A 6000-nucleotide genomic window follows, 5' to 3' on the forward strand; every position below is an offset into this window, starting at 1 on the left:
AGGACAGAACCTACTCACACATGAAGGAAGATGCCTGCCTCACACTTACTTTATTCTTGTCAGATAATGCACCTCAAATAGGACATTCTTTTCTGCTGAGAATGTCTGCCTGCATTATAGCCAGGAACCTGTCTGGTACAAGAGAATGAATAGAAGAGAATCTTAAGAAAAGATTGTGTCCCACATCGTAACCTCAGAATTGTCACACAGTTCAGGTGAAGTCTGTAGTAACATAAATAGGTAAAGGTATCGCTGTTGGAAGACTTCACTTCCCAGCCTCTGGAACTGCCATAGAGACACTGGGGCAGATTAAATGCCTTCTCACTTGGAAATGAGTCTGAGAAATACAGTCATACCAGGTCTTCCTGTTTCTGGGCTTACTGTCCACCTGTCACATTAATGGCATTTGAGTCACAAAGAGCTGAAATTTTGGGGGAGTCCTAAATAAAGCCAATCTTTCAATTAAAACATAATAATATGTATACTTTGCATAATTTAAAACTGAAAGTTAGCAAGGCCTTCGCCAGAAGGCTATGGTCAACAAATCTTCTCAGGGACACCAGCTATAAAACTGAACCAGATCAACAAAACTAATCATTTCAGTGGTTGGAAATGTCCAAATGCATGCAACAATGGAGTATTGTTTATGCTTTAAAAGCTGCAGAATTCAGGGAAAAAACAGCAGTGCACTTGCCTACAGCGGCTCCCATTCTTCCTCCTCCCAACACCCAGCATCATGGGCATAAAGATTCTTCCAGGAGCACCTGGGTGGCTCAGTCGTTAAGCGTCTGCCTTCGGCTCAGGGCCTGATCCCAGGGTCCTGGGATCAAGCCCCGCATTGGGCTCCCTGCTCTGCGGGGAGCCTGCTTCTTCCTCTCCCACTCCCCTGCTTGTGTTCCCTCTCTCCCTGGCTCTCTCTCTCTGTCAAATAATTAAATTAATTATTTAAAAAAAAAAAGATTCTTCCAGCATAGGACGGGCCATGAGGACTGGTAGCAGAGTTGCACAGTGTGAGGAGCTGAGATAATTTGGGGTGGGGAGTGGTGTGGAGGTGAGCTGACAAGCCGTGTGGTGTGCAAGCAGGAAGGCCAGGGCTCTGCTGGTCTGCGGTTGGGGTCATGGCTGCAGCAAGCATGGGCTTGGCTGAAGCTGTGTGCACGCTTAGCAGGGACTTGACAGAGCCCAAGGCAGCCATGCACTGCTGGTGGACCCTGAGGGGATCAGCATATGCAGCGGAACCATAAAGAGACTCAGAAAAAGTATAAGCTGGGAAGACATACTTTAGCACATGCGGTCCATATGCTAATTGCATAAAATATGAACGTGCTCCCCAATACCAACAGCAAAACCTTTTGGCAGAAGCGAAGTCTTAATCAAGTTCCTGGGACATAGCCCTAAGGAATCGTAGCGACCATAAAGCTACGTAGACACAGGGTAATCTCCAGGAAGCTAGGCTGAAAAATAAAATAATTAAAAGAGGAAACAGGGGATTCATGAGCACCCACACACCGCAGGAGACAGAACATCACACATTTAGTCCCAGCTACAGTCTTGGCACACACACAGCAATGAAAGCAACCTTTTGGGGGAAAGTCACAATCAAGAGTTGCTACAATGTATTTTCCAAAAAAATTTTTTTCAATAAAAAAATAACAAGACAGGCAAAGAACCATAAAAGTGTGACTATTATTAGGAAAAAAAACCCCCTACAACTCAATATAAACTGTCCTTGAGGTGTGCAGATACTGTCTTTAGCAGACAAATACTTTGAACTGTCTATAACAAATGTGTTCAAAAAATATAGAAAGCCATGTTTAAAATACTAAAGGAAAATATGACAACAGAACATTAACAGATATTCTAATGAAGGATACCAAAATTACAAAACACAACATACATTAAAAAAAATAAAATCTAGAATAGAAAAATTTTTAAGCAGAAGTGGAATATTCACCAGAGAGTTTCAAGAGAGTATTCCCGTTGGCAGAAGGGACAATCTCAATACAGGGGAACTTCTTCAACCTGATGAAGGACATCTGTGAAAACCCACAGCTGACGTCATACTTAATGTTGAAGGACTGAATGCTTTTCCCATAAAACAAGAAATAAGACAGGGATGTTTGCTCTTGACACTTTTATTTAACATGGTATTAAAGGTTCAAGATGGTGCAACTAGAAAAAAAAATAAAGATCTCTAGCAGATTGAAAAGAAAAAGTCAAAATGTCTTCATGCACAGATGACATCATCCTGTATGTAGATAATTCCACAGAATCTACATGCAAAGAAGCACTCATAAACATACTATCATCACAAGGCACACATTCGATGTACAAAATAGCAGTTGTATTTTTACATCCTAGCATGAACAACTTGAAAATAAAATTTAAGGAACAATTCCATTTGCAATAGAATTAAAAAGAATGAAACACTTAAGAATCAATTTAACAAAAGAAGACGGGGGCGCCTGGGTGGCTCAGTCGATTAAATGTCTGCCTTCCACTCAGGTCATGATCCCAGGGTGCTGGGATCAAGCCCCACATTGGGCTCCTTTCTCAGCTGGGAGCCTGCTTCTCCCTCTCCCTCTGCCTGCCACTTCACCTGCTTGTGCTCTCTCTCTGTCAAATAAATATCTTTAAAATCTTTAAAATAAAAGAAAAATCTTTAAAAGCAAAACAAAATAAGAGCAAGTAGTGTACGCTGAAGCTTATAAAGCAGTGCAGAGAAAAATTAAAAGAATATCTGAATAAATGCAGAGACAGCCCATGCCTTGGATTAGTAGACTCAATACTGCCATGATGACAATTCTTACCAGATTCATTAAATATTTCATGCAGCAGGCTTTGTGGGCACAAATTAACAAGCTTGCAGTAAAATTAGCGTGAAAACTCAAAACACCTAGAATAGACAAAATACTTTTGAAAGAGAACAAAGTTGGAAGACAGATGTGGTCACCCTGCAGGAGCAGTGGGGGAGGGGCACACCCACAATCTGGTTTGGATGATGAGACTGACAGGGCTGCACACACAGAGGGTGTGGAAAGCTTTATTACTGACACAGGAGGTCCTGGGGGCTGCAGGGCGGGCCTTTCCAGCAAGGCCTTACAGCACCTGATTTCAAGATAAAGAAAGATTAAGTTTTGTAATTTAGCCAGTGTGCTGTTGGTGCAAAGAGAACATAGAAGTCACTGGAAGAGAAATGAGTCCAGGAATAATCTCTTACATTTAAGACCATCTGGATTTTGGTAAATGTGCTGAGTTAATTCAGTGCAAGATGGGATAGTCTTTTCAACAAATGGCTCCGCTTTCCAACAAATTGGAAATCTGCAGGCAGAAGAAAGAGCTTAGTTCCTTACCTCCTCCGTAAGTGAAGATTATTCACCAGGGACCATAAACTTAATAGTAGAGCTAACACTACAAAATCTCCTACAAGAAAACATAGGAGAGAATCTTTGTGATACAGGATTAAGGCAAGGACTTCTTCGATATGACCCCAAACACATTATCCATCAAAGAACACGTTTTGATAAACTGGACATCATCAAAACTCAAAACGTGTTTCAAAAGTCTGCATGAAGAAAATGAAAATGCTGAGAGAAAAAATTTGTACATTTTATAAAGGACTTTTATCTAGAATGTATAAAGAACTCCCACAAATCAGTAAGACTGAACATAACTTCAAAAAATTATAAAAGGCTTAAAATACACAGTTCTCCAAAGAAGATGAATTACTAATAAGCACATGAAAATATTTCCAACATTCAGTTCCTAGGGATAAATGAAACCCTACTGCACACCTGCTACCATGTCCGTCATCAAACAGACAACCTCTACCATGTGTCAGTGAGAACAGGGAGAAACAAGTTCTTTTTTAAAAATTTAAAGTATAAATAACATACAGTGTTATATTAGTTTCTGGTGTACAGTATAATAATTCAACAATTCTATTAATTACTCAGTGCTGAACACAATGACTGCCCTTAATTCCCTTTACCTACGTCCCCCCCCCCACCTCCTCTCTGGCAACCACTGGGCTGTTCTTGGTATATAAGAGTGTTTCTTCTTTGTCTCTTCTTACTTTGTTTCTTACGTTCCACACATGACTGTCCTTCTCTGTCTGACTTATTTCACTCAGCATGATACCCTGTCAGTCCATCCATGGTGTTGCAAATGGAAAAATCTCATTCTCTTGTATGGCTCAGTAGCATTCCATCCTATATATATATTCCAAGGGGAAACCAAGTCTCACGCACTGCTGGAGGGGATGTAAAATGGTTCAGCAACTTTGGAGAACAAAGAACTTTGACAATTACTTAAAAATGTAAACAGAAACTGACCAAAAGACCCAGTGAATCCTTTGTTGGGAATCTCTCTAAGATCAATAACAAATGTCTCCCCCAAAGACATGCACATCAAAGGTCAGAGTAAGACTAGTCATAATAGCAAAAATTGGCAACAATTCCAATGTCCACCCACTGGTGAATTATCAAAATACTGTCATCTGTGCACTGGAATAGTATTCAGCAATAAAAGGGACAAACCACTTATGCATGCTACAACATGAATGACCCCCAAAAACGTTATGCTAAGTGGAAGAAGCTAGATGTAAAAAAAAAAAAAAATCTACGCAGTGTATGATTTAATTTCTATTAACTGCCTGATAGGGCAAATTTACAAAACAGAAAGCCGATCAGTGGTTTATCTAGGACTGAATTTAGAAGCAGAGATTAACTGGAAGTGAAGAAACTTTTTTGGATAATAAAATTGCTCTACAATTGTGTTGTGATGTTGGTTTAATAGTATAAATTAACTAAAAGTCATGCAATCACAAATATACAATGGACAAATTTCATGATATGCAAATTATACCTCCGTAAAGCTGTTTTTTCTTAAATCAAAGTTAAGTAGTATCTTTTGCAGTGATCTCTCCATGCTTGACAAAATTTTACTAAAAACTAGAAGAAGTGTGTTTCAACTCTACTGACTATATATAGTGGGACTCTATGATTGATCATCTAAGCAAGAACACTTCAGAAAGATTAAAGGCTCTCTGATAATAATCGCATGGGGCCCCAGGGTTAGCCAGACTGTCCCAGGCAAACAGCATGTGTGTTGGTTACTTTCAGAAGGTGTCAAATTCCTATTTCAGTGCCTTCATCTAGATTTAATGGCAAAGATTATATGATGCGATTGAGCTATTCTTCATTTTAAATCGGTCTCCTCATGACTCAGGAGGTGACAAACTACCTTTTCCTCAGCATCACGACTGGCTCACGTCATGTCTGACCCCACATAACACCTTCAGCCAATCATCCGACAGAGGATTGTGCTTCCTCGTTCCTTCCACTGAATACAGGGGAAGCAGGACACGGTGAGACCAACACGCAAACCTGCAGACACACCCCCTTCATATTCTTCAAAAGTACCTCTAACAAGAGGTGCTAATTTTCCAAATCTCTAAGATACTAAAACTCAAGCCGTTCTTTTATAAGGAAAAGTGCTGACACTTTATTGTTGGTGCCCCCGATGTCTCTCCTTCTCTCTTCTCACCCCTTCCTTCCGCAGCCACACATCTACTCCGTGCCGGAGCTGCGCTAGGGCTGGAGAAGGACAGTCAGGAGAAGGCAGGCAGCCCCAGACGCCCGCTCCTCCCCCAGGAGCCCATCAGCGCTGGATCTGTCCCAGGGCAGCAGGAGCCCGGACGCCTGTCCTGTTTCATCTGTAGCCGCTGGCCTCACGACCCAGCTGACCTTTAGGGTGGAATCTTATGTTCTAGGCGCCTTATTCCTGTAATAGTTTTAATTTTAATTCTCTCCTAACTTGAACATTCACACAATGAACGTATAATACAATATAGTAAATCCCTTTGCACACTCCTTCTCTGCCTGCTGCTTACCTGAATTTTGTCTTGAACAAAGCAGCACCCAGCACAGCACCCTGACCCTGTTCTAGCTCAGCTCGGTCATCCAATGAAACGGTAATGCTCCCAACCACCACTAGGTG

The sequence above is a fragment of the Ailuropoda melanoleuca genome, chromosome 1, assembly GCF_002007445.2.
Source record: "Ailuropoda melanoleuca isolate Jingjing chromosome 1, ASM200744v2, whole genome shotgun sequence".
NCBI classification, from domain to species: Eukaryota; Metazoa; Chordata; class Mammalia; order Carnivora; family Ursidae; genus Ailuropoda; species Ailuropoda melanoleuca.